We start from the raw sequence: 21,242 nt of genomic DNA on the forward strand, positions 1-21,242 counted from the left end.
ACAAGTGCACATCATATAAAGGCAAGTGTACATTATAAATGACAAGTGCACATCATATAATATCGTTTCCATGCACATCCTATGATATCGTTTCAATGTACATCATATAATGACAAATGTACATTATAAAATGACAAATGTACATCATATAATGACAAATGCACATCATATAATGACAAATGCACATCATATAATGACAAGTGCACATCATATAATGACAAGTGCACATCACATAATATCGTTTCCATGCACATCATAAGTCATCGTTTCCATGCACATCATATAATTACAAGTTCACATCATATAATGACAAAAGCACATTATACAATGTCGTTCCAGGCACAAAGTGTGCAGGAAAAGATACACCATATATTTGGAACATTACATATTATAGTCGTAAAAGAACATCTTATTGTGATACTGGATATAATAAGGCACTTCTAGCGTAAAACATTACTAAGTCATCGATACGTAGCATGGGTCCAAATTTGCATCGCTATAAGTATAGACGAAAAAGATGCGGACGATAACAAAGGAACGTTCGAAATTCGTTAGTTGAATGGAAGTTTTAAACGACGAAACGACGATAGTCCACAAAACACTACACAGAAAACTAAATACTGAGCAAAACGATCGCCACCAAAATCCTGGATGAGATCATGTACTCTAGAAGGATAAGCAGTTCAAGCACCACACATGGCACCCGTTGTGTTGCTCGTGCAAGTACATATCCAATGATAAGTCTTCGGTAATGTCACAATGGATGAAAAGAGGACAGGATTGTGGTTATAACACTTGGCACGTATCCGTAGGCATATGCTACATAAATATGTCAGAACGGTCAATTAACTCGTGATGGCTTCCGTAAAACGAAGGGATTGACAATATGATACTATCAAAAATCTACCATCAACACCAAATTGTGATGGATAAAACACTAATTAACGATCATTAACCGGCGCATCAACAAGTGGCGGAGACGAACTAGTATTGTTGATCTGTTTGATTGTAGACAAGCATTGCGTGTATTAAAATGAGACAAGCAACAAAACACGGATACTAAATAAACAACTGAACCAGTTTCTATCTAATAAAAATGTTTTAGCAAAACTTTTCTTCATAGTTTAACATATGTCAGCATAGCAGAACTGAAGTTTAAATGCAAGAACATATGCTCAAAATACACGTTAGAGTTAAATGTTCATCAAAGATTTTGTATATATGTATTATAAATGTAAAGCTGCGTTCTGCATAACTTGAATTAAAACCCAGTTTCCGGGTGCATGCACATTTAAAATAAAACATGAATGAAAAAAGTAAGTGATATAATTTACTTAAAATGGGTCTATCAAATATCGTAAACTGTTCGGTAAGTACAAGTATAATGGTAAATGTCTCCAACTTTTCATCCTTGAATAAATCTTAAAAGGTGAAAAAGGTATTTTTTGACATTTTCTTTACATTATGTAAAGTTAAACAGCTGTTTCGGACAACAATCAGCTGATTGCCGCGGGTGTGTTCATTACCATTGTGAATAAACCAATCAAATTAAAGAAGGCTCATATATGGGCGAACATTAAAAGTTAATTCGGCGTAGTAAGTTTTAAAATTGTCAGCGTTTTGATACAATGGAAAGGTGTGCGACTATGATTGACTACCCATGGACGGACCCCACTGTGGTTAACCTCGTGGCCCGGCTTCGTAGTATATAAGCCATGTGGTTTCAGAAACAGCTGATCCGGCCAAGAACTAGCTGATCCAATGCGAAACGACAGCTCGCATATAAAACAAAAGGACTTACAATTTAATGATCTGTTTGAATTAAATTATACAAAAAGTGATTAAACATAAAAGGTACGTACATATTGTTTTAGTTTTCGATTTCGTCCGAAATTTGAAGCCGGTAAATATATTATTCTTCGATTTCTATATTTTCTTAAGTATTTCTTGCTTGATTTGAATCAGTTGATAGTTACTTTCAAAACCACTGTCTGCTTTTTAATGATATTCAGCTTTAACTTTACTGAAAATCTGATGTTTTAAGAATACATACGAGCTTTCTTATTTTTATGTTATTTGAATTCATATTCGTTGAGGTAACACAACATTAAAAAAGTTCCTCTATCTACTGTAACATATAACATTTATATCATACTTAACTATACTGTATTAAAACAATACAATGCACTTGTTGTCTGCTCTATGGTCGGGTTGTTGTCGCTTTGACACATTCCCCATTTCCTTCCTCAATTTTACTTGCCATTAATGATGCTTTTATAGCAGGTCAGTTTACTGTACTACTTCTTCAGACATTTACCGATAGTTGGAATGGAAATTATTTACGCAATTTATGCTTGTAGCACCATATATATACTACCGTTTAAGCTTTATAATATGTGTATGTTTCTATATTTAGCCTTCAATGTGTTAATTTTGTATATATTTTTTAATTTCAGAAATGGAACTTATCAAATTTGTAACATGTTGCTGTCTTGCTTCCATCTTATTGACAGATGTCATACTGGCATCTCCAACTAGATCACGTGACATAATTGAAGCTGAACGTCTAGAATATGCCATCGAAGAAGGTAAATAATCTTTATATATATGTTTCATTATTGTAAAATTTAAAATTTTGCAATAGAATTTTATTTCTCTTGAATAAAGACGGAAATAACCTAATTGATCATTGTCGTTTGTCATGCAACGTATTGTTACTGAAAAAAAAACAAAAGACATAACATGCATTTGTCAATGAGATAGCAACCAAATTATTTTATAAAACTAAATACGTCTGGTATGTACTTTGTGAACTGCTTTTTGTCTCCAAGTCGTTTCCCGAGTTTTGCCACGGTATTGTCGCTTGTATTCGACTTTGAGTTTGAATACTCGCTACATTCGCATCTCTTTTATACCAGTCGTGATGCCAGTTTTTACATACCAGTACGATTAAGTATGATTACAGGCAATTCAATGTTCATTAAGAATAACGCAAGCACAAATTCCGTATTGTTTCTATTAATCTTTATATATACATACTTTTTTTTAGGTTTATCAGTATATAGGACTGAAAAGAAAAGACGACGAAGACACCGTCGCAGAACGAATTTACTCATTGAAGCAATGCGCATGTGCCGTAATTTCCGACATTACCCACGAAACAGAATACCTGAGCGATGCAGGGACATGATTTTTAGGCAAGACGACCGTCGGAGGGGTCACAATGGACCAACAATTGTCATTATAGAAAAATAGATAAATGCACTGACACTTTTTGGAATAAACTCAGGAATTTTATACCAAGTCGGCAAAAAGGATCAAACATCAAACTGTCGAAGATTTTGCATCGGAATATTACAATGAACAAAAGTGCGATTAAAGCTGTATTATAACAATGATATATAGAACAAAACGTGGCAAAGGAACAATACATTTGTTTCAGTTCCTCTTGCTTGCATGCCTGTATGTATGAATGTATTTTTACGAATGAATGCAGGATCGAGATTTCTCTATTTTCTAATGTCCTCTTGTCGGACTTACTTTTGGGCCCAAAGTAAGTTCAATTAAAAACTCACCAAGTGATGAAAAAATCTCGATCAATGTATGAATGGGTTTGAGTTGTAATTTATTCAGGAATAGAGTTGATACGAGCATGTTAGTATAATGTTTCAGGAGTTGGTACAAGAGATGTAGTGGTATGATGCATGAAATTGATACAAAGATTTGGTACAAAAATGTTCTTTTATTCCTTCAATGTAAAAGAAGTAAACCTTAAAAAAAATCATGACTTTTAATTGCTGATCTCGATCAATTTGAATGATAGAGAAGATAAAATGGTCAGATTTCAAGGATTGAGAATATTATCTGGTAGTTGGTGCAAATACGCACATCATTTTATATTCATAAACTTTCTGTCTCTCTAGCATTTTACATCAAACATTTGTGCAATATTTTTCTCATGTGAACTTTTGAGGAGTGTATTATATAATTGTAATTTCTGCAATATTTGCAGTGATAAAATGGCCAAATTTTATAGATTATTGATATTTTGATATCAAAAATCATATTTAATTTATTAATAAAAGTTTTTTGAAAACTGCTCTTGTGATTGTATTATTTCATTTTATACAAGCATCATTTCGACAGTGGGTAAACAGCAACAGCGAATTGCATTATCTTATCAATGTAAATATACGGAGATATAATTCACAATGAGACAGCTGTCGATCAGACACCCGATGAATAGGATGTTACAATTATGGGTCAGGCTACAGATTTCAATATTGAGCAAAACCATCACCAAAGAGAAAACTATGAAATTTTCCCGGATGACAAATATTAACAAAACTTATAGAGAAAGACAACGGCTTTATTAATGCTAAATGAAAACACATTAACTAACAACAACCACAGACTCCTGATTGGCACCTGACCTTAAAACATATTGCGGAAAATAAGGCTCAGTTCTTACATGGAATACAGTTATAAAAGCACAACATAATAACTTTAAGAATCTGTTGGAAAAGAAAAAAAACCACAAAAATCTTTTCTTTATTTACCGTGATTTATCGCGAACGCTCAAATACAAAATTCGGGAAACCAGGGATGTATAAATAGTCAACGAACTATACCAACCAAAAGGGAGATAAAAAGACGAATGTGTGTGCTAGGAGCAAAAGAAATGACACCAACGTTCAAAAAAATACATGGTTTATATATATATATATCTCAAAATCAACATATGATCTTGAACTTGAAATGTCTCCATAGAACCATCAAGGTTCGATAATGAAATTAAACAAAAAATAATAATTATGTTTACTTATATATTATATATATTAAGAAAGAGAGAGAGAGAGATATTGTGTATATATACATTCCGCATACATTTAAGCACCAGAAAATGAATTGGGAACGAAATAGTTTGCAATGTGTCAGGCAAAAGTTTGAATTTCCTTATATTACCTCCAATGTGTTTGTGAGTCTAGGCAGCCTTTTCAGTAACATACCATTGGACACAAGGGGGAGATTTGTTACAAAGAAGCCATATCCACCAGTTTTTGTGATTTATTTTGTTTCATTATACAGTTATATACGTATAACAACTTTGTCATATCTTTTCTATTCGACAAGAAGATATATTATCATGGTATACTAGGACTACATAGATATGGGAAGATGTGGTATGAGTGCCAATGAGACAACTCTCCATCCAAATAACAATTTATAAAAGTAAACCATTATAGGTATTGATAGTATTTGCTAAAAAAAAAACGAGTGAAGGACCTTTCAAACTTGAATCTCAATTTTGGTGGAAACATTGTTAGTGATGCTGAATGCGTAAAAAACCTAGGCATTTATTTTGAGAAAACTTTGGCAATGGACAAACAAATTAGTGCTGTTTCAAAATAATGTTTTAATCAGATTAAAAACATTGGACGAATTCGACCATATATTACCGAAGAAGCATGCAAAACGTTAGTATGCTCTCTGGTAACCTCTCGTTTGGGATATGGGAACGCATTACTTTATGGACTCCCAGCAACGTCTATTCAAAGATTACAAAGAGTCCAAAACACAGCAGCCAGGGTCATTACACGGAAGAGGAAGTACGACCACATAACACCGATCCTCAAGTCTCTCCATTGGCTGCCCGTAACATATCGATGTCAGTATAAACTTCTTGTGTATGTGTTCAAAGCTTTGCACGAGGAGGCACCGGTCTACCTTCAAGAACTCGTTCAATTATATAAACCAATGCGAGCACTTAGATCTGAAAATTCCATAACTTTAACAACGCCACGGGTAAGAACTATAACATATGGGGAAAGAAGATTCGACAAAGCAGCAGCCGTTCTGTGGAATGTTTTACCAAGTGATCTACGGAACATCCATTGTGTGAACGTTTTTAAGAAAAACCTGAAAACTCATTTATTCAGACATGCTTTTCATAGTTCTTAAAATATTTCTATATATCATTGTAATTTTGTTTTGAATTTTTAAGCAATTACTTTGAAGTTTTAACTTACTTTTAATGGTTATTTTTGCAAATATTTTGAAGTTTTAACTTACTTTTAATGGTTATTTTTGCAAATATTTTGAAGTTTTAACTTACTTTTAATGGTTATTTTTGCAAATATTTTGAAGTTTTAACTTACTTTTATTGGTACGGATTCAATATCTCCTTTATTTTACCATGCCCGTTTTATATAAATCTTAATGTTTATCAGTGCTATATTTTTAAAATCTGTTTGTTTTAGAATTTTTAACATGGGCTTTTATATTTTATTGTAAATACTTATCATTATATGTGAATTGATATATGTTGTAAAGCGCTTAGAGTAATTTTAGTTTTATATAATGCGCTGTTATAAATACTGTATAATAATAATAATAATAAATAATAGGTCAATGTACGGCCTTTAACGCGGAGACTAGGCTCACACCGAACAACAAGCTATAAAGGGCCCCAACATTACTAGTGTAAAACCATCCAAACGGGAAAACCAACGGTCTAGTCTGTATAAAAAACGAGAAACACGAATAAATTACATAAACAGACGACAACTACTGTACATTAGATTTCTGACTAAGAACAGGTGCAAACATTTGCAGCGGAATTAAACGTTTTAATGGTACCAAACCTTCTCCATTTTTCTGAAACAATAGTATATTAACATCACAACATAGAAAAACACACGATAAAATATCAATTGAAAGGCTACATGTACATATGTACAGGTTTTGGCTTCTGTACCTCTGTACTAGCGTCTTCATAATTATGTAAAACAAACAATTAATAGTACCACCATTCCGGTATGGTGTCTGTGACAGCAACACACATGAAATCTGAACATACATGTAAGTTTCAAAGGCCACGATCTTTTAGGGCGAAATAGAAGATGCACAATTTCATTAAATGCTATAAGTATGCCTGAAAGTTTTTTTGAAAACAAGTTCATTAGTTTCATTAGCTTCCAAAAAGCAATTCGGACGTACGAAATTTACAAAGTGCTTATATTCAATTAGAGGAGCTAACAAAACAAAGTGTGGACGGATGACAAAGCGATCACTGAGGGATCAAACTGATGGAAATAATATGACTATAAAGTATTCAAGTAACAATAATTTGTTGATTTAATATGCAATAAAACCGTCGACTCTGATATCAGTTTACGTCATAAGAACTGCCTATTAACCAGGTCAGATAATTCAAGTTCTTGGTAATTAATTTTAGATTAAATTTGTTACTCTATTTGAGAATTTAAAGAGGCTTAAAGTCAACGCATTAGCTTATTTTTTGTTTAACTACTAGTTTTCAGGTGAGAGAAAAAGAATATGGCCCATACCTTAAATGGAGATTAAAGAATTTATTTCAGATTAGAAGTGTCTTGAAATAGGACCATACTATAATTGTTCTCGCGATTGCAGAGATGATTTGCAATATAATGGCATTTACATGTATTAAAAATAAGTTTAAGCTTTTCATTCAAACATACGAATTCCTTGGCAAATAACATTGTATATCGTTGCTCTGGAGGTCAATTAAGTTAAAAGAAACCTATAAAAGAAGATGTGGTATGATTGCAAATGAGACAACTATCCACAAAAGACCAAAATGACACAGACATTAACAACTATAGGTCACCGTACGGCCTTCAACAATGAGCAAATGCCAAGTTACAGGTATCGACAGATTGTAGATCCATGAATATGTATATAACATACTAGTAATATTTAGTTAGCTTTTAATTTACTGATAACAAAATCAATATTTATACCAATAAAAGCCGTTTACGGTCGCATAAGATTCTGGATAAAACTGATAGCCGATTTTACCCCGCTCCCGATATAAGCGAACGTGAAAAATAATTGCCTTCTTAATGCAAGGTTGACTAAATTCATTTTGTTAGGTTGTACTTGAGATAAGTGTGATGAAAAGTTTAAGTTCATTTAATATATTGAAAACTTCAAAATATCGGCATACATAAAATATAAGAGTCTGGTAGATCCAGTTACAACTCATCACTGCAAGGCTGCTGAACAAGGACGAAGTCATGCTGTTTAGTAATACTGAGAAAAGTATGACAGAAATTCATGATTCGTTGGACGGACAAGGAAAATTCCATATAGCCCTCATTTTTAGAGTGGATGTATAATTATCGCTATTTTGTGCATAATTCCTTTCATCTTTTTTTGTGATAATTTTCATATCATTCTACTCGCTTGAGATGGATAATTATCGCTAGAAACTAAGCATGCACGTGGCGTTGCTAACGAAATTGACATGAAATTGACAACGTCGTCATAGGTAAAATAGCGATAAATAGATTATCATTATTCATCTCAACTCGATTGCCTTTCTCGCTTTCGCCGTCCCGGCTCAAGCGAGAAAATCAATCTCGTTTTGATGATCACCGATGATCTATAATTATATTGGAAAAGAGAGGCAGAAGAAACAAAATAGATATTCCAACTCACAAGTCGAAGACAAACTGACAACGCCAGGCAACAAGGAAAACAATCAAAAGACAACAATCTAATTAAAATATTGATCTCTGATTACGTAAAAATACATAAAGACAAACAAAAGACAACCAAACACAACTTAAGACTCAAGCAAACAGTAATTCATCATGGCATGGGGTCACATTTAGTGCTCCGGAAGAATGTTATGCTATGTATTGTCTTAGGATATACGTTAATTCACTTTAGCTACCGATGTCATTCGACAACACATATGACAAAAACATGTAAAATCTGTAATTTTGTATAAAAATGTCTTAAACTACAACATATAGCGGTGAATATCTATGTATTTTATGGAAAGGTGTAAAACATGTAAATCTGTGTAACACTTATTTCAATCATATGATATAAACTCCCTTAATTTGTATAAAACGTTCTTTTAAATTGAAAATGTATAATGGATATTCTTAATAAAAAAAAGTTCCTTGTTTTAGATTTTCATCTTTAGAAACAACGAAATTATTAAACAAACAAAAAAGATTTATCAAGTATTCTAGTAGGATAAGTACATTAGAGCAATAGACAGACCTTAAACTTGAAGACATATTTCTCCGCTGAAATTAACCTAAAAAGTTTTTTTTTGTTTTTCTTGGCATTTGTAAGTTGAAAATGTATTTTACCTTTTTCTCTGCTAAAGGTTGATTATTAATTTGTGAAAACATTTAAAGACATAAGAGATGAATACAAGTAGTTGTAGGTTGGTATACGGAGATTTTCTTTCTCTGTAACTAACTACATGCATAAAAAAAGAGGCGATACCAAATGAAAATTCTAACTCATAACTGTATGAGACGCATGCCGTCTTTTATTAGTTGTTATTGGCCTGAACTAGCTGTAAGTAACTGCAAGTTCTCTCGGATCTGTCTTTAAAATTGTTGTTTTTGTTGTGGGGATATATAAGTACCCATCCATTTTTAGATGTATTTCTATTTGTATCAATCTAATGATTTAAAACCTGTTTCAACTGATGCTGTACTGTTACGCCACTGTCCCATGTTTGCGAGAAAGGTTGCTACCTTCAAACTACTTTAACCCCGCCACAGTGTGTATGTGTCTGTCCCAAGTCAGTATTGTTTCTCACATTTCTTTTTCGTTTATTATTTGGCAGTTTTGTACCGTAAAACCAATTTCAAATGTTAGAGGGAGAGTTTTAGCACCAAAAAATACACGTCATTTATTCAAAAATAGAATCTTATATTGGTTAAAGAAATTTGTTCCGGTTAACATTTTAATATTTGATTAATTGTTTTAAAACAATTATAGATTATAAGCCACGTGATATAAAAAAAATAAAATATGATTTTTTTTGTTCAATCATTACTGAAAGTTACGTAGTGAAATAATATTTCACTATAAGTTGTCAGTTAAGTTAAATTTTGACGCGGGAATGCCATGCGATAATGTTACGAAAAGGAATGCCATACCAGCTGGAAGCAGTTGATTATGTTTTCACATCAACCCACTCAGCACCATTTCGTAAAATATTGATCTCACATAAACTTGATGCTACTAGTATTATCATACTGTAAAAATTTATAAGCTTTTTGCTCTAAGTATTATCTCACTAAATAATTAAAAGTTTGGGGACTTGGAGGTGAAACAAATGAAACAACAGACACAATTAAGTCAATCCCATAAATTGACTTACGCTTACAAATTGATTGCACCTGTCAATTGTGAACTTTCCATTTTTATGCAGCAATTTTCCAGTAGCGCCGGTGTTATATAGCCATTCTTCCCCCATGCCAGTTTTTCCCCCGGGGGAAAGACTGGCATGAGCCAATGTTTCCCCCGGGGAGATTTTGGATCATTGTCATTCTTCCCCTGCGGAAAGTTGACAATACGTATACATATAGTAACTTTTTCCCCATGCCAATCTTTCCCCCCATGATATAGATTTCAATATATGTATATGCATGTCTGGAAATTAAACCGAACAGTGTTAGAATTATATTTAGTTGTATACAAATTTGTTGTTCGTTCAAATTTACACAAGTCTGTCTACGATTTTATCAGTCTGTCCGGGCAATGTGTCAACTAGACTGTCTTTCTGTTCAGCAGTTTTCTATGTGTCCGCTAGTCTTTTTACATTTTTAACTGTCTGTCTATATGTCCACACGTCTGTCTACATATTTATCAGTCTGTTTACATGTTTACCATTCTGTCTATGTCCCCTAGTCCGACTAGACTACATTTTTACTGGCTTTGAAATACCTTTCAGTTTAAAAAGCGAGTACTTTTTACTTTCATTTCGGTGCTTTGTGTCTATTGTTTTTATGTAAGTGATTATGGTGCACCGTACTAACATTTTAGTGAATTCAATTGCCGATGATATTTTACAGTTTTTCTTGCGGTTGGAGGAGGGTTGAGTTTAAGGCCACCACATTATTTATGTGTTATTCCAAAGCCAGGAACATGTAGTACAGTGATTGTTGTCGTTTCATGTCGGTCATGTTTTCATTTTAGCCGACTATGATTTATGATGGTTTCTCATTGTGAAATGCCGTACGGTACCAGCGGCCTTTAATTACTTACTACCACGTCGAATTTGTATCATGAGTGCTGGTAAGTGTTCGACCCTATGCATCTGTAGGGCAGGTTGGATTTTTTTTGTAGATCTTGTACAGCTCAAACTATACTGTGGTTAGTCCTTGTACTTCTACGTCTCCCGGCTGGCTAGAGAGGGTGTTCATATCTTCTCTGGGTTGGATTAAGTTTCATCCGTATCGGACTTCTTCTCCTGAATTAAAGCTTTAAGTCGACGAGTATGCATCTCTATCCGTGCTTTTGGTGAGTTCTATTACTTAGTAATTATACTTTGCATGATTTAACATGTGAAGTCATTTCACCATATTACTTTGGAGACATCATAGACGTCTGTCCTGGGAAAAATCTACTACTTGACCAGAAGTGGTTAAAGTAATTGTATTCATCTAGTTAATGATACCAAGGTTCACGAAAGAGAATGGATGTGATCATCACATCAGACTGTGTTTCTTGTGTATAAATATAACATATATATCTCTATAAATACCTATCAAATGTATAGTCGTACGATGAAGCTTTGGTAACTATAAACTGATAGAAGAAAAGTGACTATTCTTTTTTTTTCATAAAAAGTTCTTACCGTGACGTCGCCGACGTTATATTACAAGGCGGAAAATTTAGCTAACTGCGGGGGAAAAATTGGCCTGATCCTGGTTTTCCCCCCATAACGCTGAGGGGGAAAAGTAGGATCACGCCAATTTTTCCGGGGGGAAATATTGGATCGATCCAGTCTTTCCCCCCGGAAAATTTGGCATGGGGGAAGAATGGGTATAGGACACCGGCATAGGGAATATATTTATTAACGTTGATATGATATTTCAGAGCTTGCGTTTCCAATCATGATTTTAATGATACCTGAATTTTTCCTTTGTGCTCTTTGAGATTCCATCATCTACACGCAAATGTCTGATGGTGCAACAGTGAATGCATAGTTTAGATCTGCGAAACATGCGAGTCTTGTAACGAAGTCAGTTTCATGCTATGTTAAAGGCATAACAAGACAATAACCACTACGAGAAGATAATGTTTCAAAAGTCTTTCAATTGTTGTGTAAACGAAATTAATGTGGGTTAAAGGAAGTTAAAGGATAATGTCAGATTCTTTGTAAAACGTCCGTCTTATGCCTTATGTAAAATGTATTTTTTTCTCGTATAAAGCATCTGAGTTTGAGCTTGAGGGGCAATACACTTTTGTTTCTTTTTTCCTTTGTGTACAGTAGTAAAAGCTTTACATACTTGACCTTGGTGAGGTAAACACTTGTGATATGCCTTTAAATAGTGTTCTTTCCTGTGTTTAAAAACAGGTACTCGAAACAATTATGTTCGAAATTGGTGTCTTATAGAAATATTACTAACTTCTTAATACAATATCATTTTTTTCTTTCTTTGCTACTATGAATAATATTTCGTTTTATTTGCAATCCCGTTTTTGTGTGTGTTTTTTTTTACCCTAATGAGAGTTGCCACTATTGTTGTTGCAAAATATATCAAAATATACACAAAACAAATGCTCAGTGCTGAAACATTACCTAGTCGGCGGATGATTTACGAACTGCTGCCAGATACATCAAAAGGTAAAACAGCTATTGACTGAAGGTAAATCCGTAGCTGTGACTAGTGTTACGCTATACTGGTCTTATCCGAATAATAAATGTGTATTGTAAACTATCCTATAATCATTGTTCCACAACGGCACTATCAACCTCCAATTCTCCAAATACTTTTTGATCCGAAATTTTCTTGAAGTTTTATGGAGCAAATGTGACCTTACTCCAATGTAGAAGCGGGGCTTTTATTTTGAGTATAATCACTGATAAATTATTATTTTTTATCATAGGAAACATTTTAGTAAAGCACTTTTCACTGTAATTGATTTTGGAAAGGCTCTATTGAAACAGCTATACTTATTACACACACACATTCACCTTCTATCAGAAAAAGAGTTGCAATGAATATAGAATTATATCGGATGAGACGAGGGCCAACTTCTTTTACAAGTATTTGCACATGCTTTTAGTAATCCCTCTTGTTTTGTGAAAATAATGAGACATTTCTAATCATCAACCTACGACCAAATCATTTCTTAAAACAGCAATTATGTTTAGATTGAAGTACACATTGATATTATGAGAACAAAACAAAGATTTTTCGTTACCGTGTAAGATCAAAATCGCTCACGCCCGCTTGGTTAGTACCTATATCCGCTGTACGAAGATACACGGTGATTACTATTTACTAATACAACCCATTTGTTCAGATATATGTGTCGGGGTTGGGGTTAAGGACATAAAACATATTTTGTCGGCTATGTAAATATATAACAGTGTCGTTCCCTTTTTCCAGACTTTTTTTATAGACATAATTATCCATACAAAAGAGGATAGAATAGTACATGCAATGGTCAAATGAAGGAAAAAGTAATTATCAAGCCACATTCTTATGAAATTTAAAAAATTTAAATAAAAAGAATTAATGACCTTTCTCTCATGTGAACATATATCACAAGATATTTTTTATCACCAAACATTTAAAATAGAAAATACCGAATAATGATATATAGTATGCCTTTATATGGTAAATGACAAAACTGGAATTCAGACAGATTATAACGCAACAGAATAAAATTGTCGTCACAGAAATGCTTTGAAAATGTAGTACAGAACAGATTAAAAAAAATGTTAATGTGGCGAGTCCCGATCTACAGATCTGAAAGTCACTGTGAAAAAGTCCTGGGTATTTTTGTTGACAAAACTCTTTCTTGGTATGATCAAATTAATCATATAATCAAAAAAGTTAATTCTTCATTAGCTTTATTAAAAAGAATCAAGAAATACTTGAATCACAATGCACGAATTCTATTTTACAATGCGTATATTCTTCCACATTTGGATTACTGTTGTTCAGTATGGGGAAACTGTAACAAGTTTTTAGTTGACAGTTTACTAAAATTGCAAAAAAGGGCAGCTAGAATGATTTGAAACGAACACGATATTCGTAAACCATCTATTGAACTATTTAAGGAATCTGAAATTATTCCTGTTACTAAGAGAATATTTTACCACAAATCATTATTAATGTATAAATCAAAACACCAACTGGCACCAAAATATTTATCCAATCTTATTGTGCCTACAAGTAGTAAACAATCGTACAATACTCGGCTTTCATCATCGGATAATTTTATTGTCCCTAAATCAAATACAGAGTTATACAAATCAAGTTTTTCTTTTAGTGGTCCAAAAGTGTGGAATTCACTGTCCAGTGAAATTAAAAAATCAAAAAGTATATCTGCATTCAAAAACTCTTACAAGTCATTTTATTTTTAAAAGTGTTGAATTTATAAGTTAAGCCACAATGTATACCATAGTTGTTTTTGTTGTTGTTGTTATATTACTTTATATACGTCTATTATTTACATGTGTGTAATAGTAGATTAATTATTTTTTTATTCATATTGTTAACATTGTATATGTAGAGAGCCTTATTGAAAATTGGTTTAATCCAAATGAGCTACTCTCTTTAAATAAAGATATTATTATTATTATTATTACATAATGGTAATTACTGTCGCAAAGGCTATATGTAGTTCTCAAAAGGTAGAAGATGTTACATGAACAAGATGCTTCCTCGATTGTCATCACAAGGTTAGACTGTTTGAAACTGTCATAACCTAAGATATATAAGATATACATTGTTAAATAAATACATACATACATTTATGTTTGAGCATTTATTTGTAAAATCTAGTTGTAAGACCGCTAACCTTGCTTCAATGCTAACCAATAGAAGTTTGGTTGAATGGTAACTATGATCTTTTGTTTTCAGACGGGCGATTAAGCGGGAAATGATGCTTGATAGCTCGAGTGAAAAGGAGTTTTACATCTTGTGTTATCTATTATAGCTGTAACCGCATGGGGTGTCTGGGTTAAACATACATGTATATGTATGAATAGAATTAACCGAAATTTCATTCACAAGATTCATTGATGAAATATCTTATTTTCAAAAATATAATATTAAGTGAATAAGTAAACCATTAAAGATAAGATTAATGATACATTTATATGATTATATGATTGATTGTCTGACATCAGGCCAGTGATCCCGAATATTGCACTTTCACCAAGGGTTGACTAGGATATAAAAATAGTGTCATCTAGATTTATATAGCGCGCCGGACATAGTGCAAGGTGATATGAAGCCACTCTGAACCATGAGTTCGAAAACCGGACAGGGGAGAACAAAAATTTGCTTCCGAAAATTTACAAATCTAACTTTGCTGGGCTGTTTAATGAAGATTACAACGGATTAAGCAAAAATAATAAAGATTTGCCATCTGCCAACAACACTCAATTCTCCAAAATTACAAACAATTGTATGGTACGACATAAGTCAACAACTGACGTGGTAAATGACTTAGGACAAGTACATCATGCTTTCTACGCCGCCTGGAATCATACCACATCTTATTGTTATAGGAATAGGAGCGGGGTTAAATATCAACCTTCGTCTTATTATATTCTCGTCAGTAAATTAACAAAACAAACCTAAAAGAAACGAGTAAATGTTGACAATGTAGTATAAATCGTTAACTAAACAATATAGGGAGTGAGAGCATATTGGTTATTTATAAATCATAACATGTTATCACTCTGATTAGTCGTGATATGAAGGAACTACGTGATCACCGTCTTATTCCAAAGAGACCCAAATTTCACCTTTGGTCGTTGTACTTAGACTTCAGTTGAACAATTCACTCAAGTGTAATCGCATTAAATGTCATTTATCCATATTTATTAAATTGTTATGCATATTTTAAATTTTAAATAAATTTGCAAAAGTTAACGGCCTTAGTGCTCTAGTGCTGGAGGACATGATGCCTGGCTGAATCAATTCAAACTTTCAAATGGGTATTTCTCGCTTCTTCGCACGAGACATGAGCGATAAGAGATAAGACTTGCCTGGTCGGAGTGATGCGCAGCCGTCAGTATTCACTCTGTAATCTACTCCGATCAAACCGCACACATACATTAGTAAGGCTTGTTTGTCGTAAACTAAGTTTATTTTGGGAATCCGTATTTTACCTACAAATAAAATATCTAAAATAAATTTTAATCATATAGAAGCTATTTTTTTTCGTGAGTATTTATTCAGATTTCCCTTCTAAGTAAATTTGGATTCGAAAGGAACCACAAGTAAGATGTCATACAAACAGACATCTGAAATGATGGGGGAAAAAGTTGATTTTGAGAAAATTCAAATGAGTGTAACTGATGAAGGTCATTGCATACACATGTGCTCATTGAAAAAAAGAATCAACGCTTCACTTAACACGTACTCACGTTTTGGCACGAGTTACGGAAGTTGGGTGATGAATTCACAGGACTTAGAAACCAAAATTTCCCTATTGATACAAATGCATTTTCGTAGAAACACTTGAAAAGTAAACTAATTGGATTCTTCGATTTCTTGTGAAATAAACGAATTATCATAAACAATGCTCTTCTGTACTGGGAATTTCCTGATTTTTGTCGGATTAAAAAAAATCAAAATCAAAAAGACACGCATACAAACATGGAAGTAGGGTGGTCTTCTTATAAAAAGGTATACATATTCCTGCCGAGTGTATTAAGTCACTATTTTGTAATGTCTAATATAAAAATGAGTTGCAATTTCACGGAGGTACTATACCAATGGATTGAAATTTATAAGTCAATGGGGAATATACATGCAGTTGTCATATATGTTCCTCTTTTGGTAAGATTTCTGTAGAAACTGTGTTCTGATCTTTTCATCTAATCCAATAAGAACAACCCCTCATTAAATGTTACAAATTTTATGTCTGAAAGCTGCGTTAATTGTTTCCTATGAAACATATAAAAATAAATATATCAATACGGACCGAGATGGCGTAAACCTCACACGGACTTGTGTACCTAAATGTAAATGTTTATATTTTTCAGTCATTTACTCTTTACAATGTCCCAAACTCCATCAAGTGAAAGAAAGAAAGAAACTGCTTTTAATTGATCATGCATGTAGATTTTATTTCCAACGAACAATTGATCATTGTTTCCTTATAAAGTAAAGTATACCTTTTTCCTTGGTAGTATCTTATTCACAAAATATGATTACAAGTATACCCAAATTTATCCTAACTTTACAATATGCTTTATGCTCAATTTTCCCAGCTCGTTCTGTGCGTTTTTTCCCCTGTATTTTGTATATATGTGCTGTCATGCTTCAAAACTGTTTGGGCTCTATATTCTTTCTTCAAGACAGTTCGGTGACCTGTAGTTATCATAGGTTATTTAATGCTACTCAGCCTCACTAGATTGATTCCAATTCATGTTATTATGATAAATAACACTTGAAATAATTCTAATTATAACAACCTTCTATATAACATTCACCGTATATCAAGCTTTATGTACCCGTATTTGGTGATGTCAAGCTATTTACAAATTCGACATCATGACATGAAAATAAAAAAAAAATATTATTACTAATATGGAGGCATAGTGTCCTGCGCAATAATATCATATTGCACGAGCTTGTGAGTGCAATACAATATACTGCAGAGGACAATACTCCTCAATATTAGCACAATAGCACTATTATAATATAACACCAAATATTTTATCACCATTTATGATACTTCGTCCATTATCTGCTGCTTTGATGCCTGCAGTAAGGACATAATGTCAAGTTCTGTTATCGTGCATGTCTTTCTCTTGTTTGCTTCCATGCAAATGCCTTTCTAGATCATACACTAAAGTTAATAAATAAAGCATAGAATGCAATATGCTCCACTTTTTATATAGTTTTTATATTTTAAAAGATAACCCAGTAAAAAAGAAACTGCAAATATTACATTTTTTATTTTAAAAGCAATCTGCCAGAGATATATGATATCTCAAAATTTTTATTGAAATTGTCAAATTGTTTTAATCTATGAATTTTCTCGAAATTAATATGGATTATTGTTGAGCCATCGAATCAGTTTCTGTTGTAATAAATATATATTTCACCATTGCAAACGTAACCTACTGAAGTTTATGAAGACGAAACTTGCACTCAAGTGACCAATAGATTTGTGATGAACCTAAATATTACTCGTAAGTTTTATTTCAGGCTAAAGTTAAACACATAATGCTATAAAAAGTTACTTAAGCATCAGTTTGTCGTTCAAATGATGTCATTATACTACTGATTATACAATAACAGCATCTCAACATCATCTTCAGACATTTAATCTCAACAGAAAACATATTTATCTGTCAATTGCGTCAGAAAGTAGAACCATTAATCATTATTGTTCTTAATAATCAAGTTCTTTTGTTTTAGGACAGACGATATTTTTTTGTGTGTAAATTTATTTTCAATATAACTTTTAAAAATTAATACAAGATATCCCGAAAATAATCAAAGTAAAAGTAAAAAATACAAGTACATAAATAGGAAATTCGAAGTAGAAAAAAAAATAAGTAAACAAAGTATAAAAAAACAAGCAAATAATCAAAATAAAAGTTAACTAGATGTGTCAGGACAACACGAATGGCCCCGTCTTCAAAAGTTTGAAAATCTGCAATTCCAACAACACATGTGCACACAAACATGATAGTTGTCTTACATATAAAAAATCAGCTAAAATCTGAAAGCGTATAGAAAAAAAGTCCGTATAACTGTGATTTTCAACAATTTTCGAAAAAGTCTTAAACCCTTAATTTCGGCAAAAACAAGCGGAACGGAACGAAAATTAAAGTTGATCTGGAACTCATCATGGTTAACTCACATACCAAAAAATCAGCCCAATATCTAAAGGCGTTTAGAAAAAAAAGTCTGAATAATGTTTTTTTTTGCGGAATGATGGAATTACGAACAAGGGTAAAACTACGGAAGCATATTAGCGACACACATTTTTTATTTTTTATTTTTCTTCCTATCTTTGCGTTTTAACGCAAACCATTGCGTTACAACGCAAACATTTGCATTTTTTACCTTGGCGAAATAACGCAAATTTTTGTTTTATCTTATTTCTTATTTAAGATTCAAAGGAAACAGCAGTTGTTAATGGAGGAGGCTGTATATATTAAAATTTATCATCTTTGTAGTCATTGCAAAGTAAATTGCTTGAATAATTAGAACATATCTTTGACCATCTTATGGTGTTTATATATCTCAACTTGTACGATTCGCTCGTGTATGTAACAATGTATTAGATTTTAGCGAGAGAAATTTATGTATTACTGAAAAATTATTACACCAGGGTTTTCGATATCACAAACTGGTCAAAACATTTACTAAATTTTATCACCGGTATAAGGAAATAATTCGTAAATATAACTCAACATGCAGACATCTTATACGTTCAGGTATTTCACATCCAAAATTTTATGGAAATATTCTTTATAAAGCACAAAAATGCCAGTATTCTCCTCAGAAACTAACAAAACCTTTAAATAGACTTATTAAAAGGGGATATAGTTACGATACTGTTGTCAGGTCATTAAAGATTGCATATTTTGGCTTTAACATTGATTCACTGATAGGGTCTTTGCATCAGAACTAAACACATTTATTTCTAAAAAAACAGTTGTTGGCATGACACGGGTTATGTTCTTCTCATATATTTTATGATAGTATGATACTAAACCCCTAACGGGAGGGATTGTACCTGATATTCATATGATGAAGACATAATCTTTCAATCAGTTTAATTGAGATCTGGAGCTGGCATGTCAGTTAACTGCTAGTAGTCTGTTGTTATTTATGTATTATTGTCATTTTATTTATTTTCTTTTGTTACATCTTTTGACATCAGACTCGGACTTCTCTTGAACTGAATTTTAATGTGCGTATTGTTATTCTTTTACTTTTCTACATTGGCTAGAGGTATAGGGGGAGGGTTTAGATCTCATAAACATGTTTAACCCCGCCGCAATTTTGCGCCTGTCCCAAGTCAGGAGCCTCTGGCCTTTGTTAGTCTTGTATGATTTTAAATTTTAGTTTCTTGTGTATAATTCGGAGTTTAGTATGACGGCCATTATCACTGTACTATTATGCATATTTTAGGGGCCAGCTGAAGGACACCTACGGGTGCGGGAATTCTCGCTACATTGAAGACCCATTGGTTGCCTTCGGCTGTTGTTTGCTCTATGGTCGGGTGGTTGTCGCTTTGACATATTCACCATTTCCTTTCTCAATTTTAAAATAATATAAGAAGAGGCGGTATGAGTGTCATTTTATTGTAATGTACTAAGTATACGGAAAGGAAACGAGCGCTATACGGAGATTGCTCCATGTTGTAATTGCCATATTTGGCACAACCTTTTTGAACTTTTGATCCTCAGTGCTGAACAACTTTGTACTTGTTTTGACTTTCGAACTTTTATATCTGCTAAGTCTTGTGTGGACGAGGCGCGTTTCTGGCGAATTGAATTTTAAACCTGATGCCTTTTGTTAGCTATTATTTGTGTTTCCTTGTCTAATAGGTTCTCCTATTTATTTGTAAATATAGTCCTGTACTATTATGTTGTCATTTTAATGTTATATTTAACATTGCCATTAAAGTGCGAGGTTTGGCATGCCACAAAACCAGGTTCAACACACCATTTTTTTCATTAAAAATGTCCTGTACCAAGTCCGGAATATGGCCATTGTTATATTATAGTTCGTTTCTGTGTGTGTTACATTTTAACGTTGTGTTTCCGTTGTGTCGTTTGTTTTCTCTAATATTTGAGTATGAATTCACACTACTCTAAGACGTGTCACGGTACTTTTCTATCCCAAATTCATGTATTTGGTTTTGATGTTATATTTGTTATTCTCATTGGATTTTGTCTAATGCTTTGTCCCTTTCTGTGGGTGTTACATTTTAATGTTGTGTCGTTGTTCTACTCTTATATTTAATGCGTTTTCCTAAGTTTTAGTTTGTTACCCCGATTTTGTTTTTTTGTCCATGGATTTACGAGTTTTGAACAGCGGTATACTACTGTTGCCTTTATTTATGTAACGTATAAAATTTCTGACGTCAGACACGCGAATCAATGAATGTGTTTGTAGATAGATATTTTTTGTGTTCTGTTAAATTGTTCCTTTTAAAATTGTTACACGACGATGACTGCTGTACCCATATTTTGACTAATTTATTTATTATGTCTGTTT

The 21,242-nt window shown here is 32.9% G+C and overlaps 1 long non-coding RNA gene across 1 annotated transcript; it reads left to right on the forward strand.

The window, feature by feature from the left end:
- The first annotated feature begins 1,459 nt into the window (after positions 1–1,459).
- LOC139517588 (uncharacterized) lies at positions 1,460–4,099 on the forward strand. The gene is made up of 3 exons (XR_011663167.1): positions 1,460–1,854; positions 2,457–2,588; positions 3,050–4,099. It is a non-coding gene; the product is annotated as an uncharacterized lncRNA (long non-coding RNA).
- The last annotated feature ends 17,143 nt before the right edge of the window (positions 4,100–21,242 follow it).

This window comes from Mytilus edulis, chromosome 3 (genome assembly GCF_963676685.1).
Source record: "Mytilus edulis chromosome 3, xbMytEdul2.2, whole genome shotgun sequence".
Classification (NCBI taxonomy): domain Eukaryota; kingdom Metazoa; phylum Mollusca; class Bivalvia; order Mytilida; family Mytilidae; genus Mytilus; species Mytilus edulis.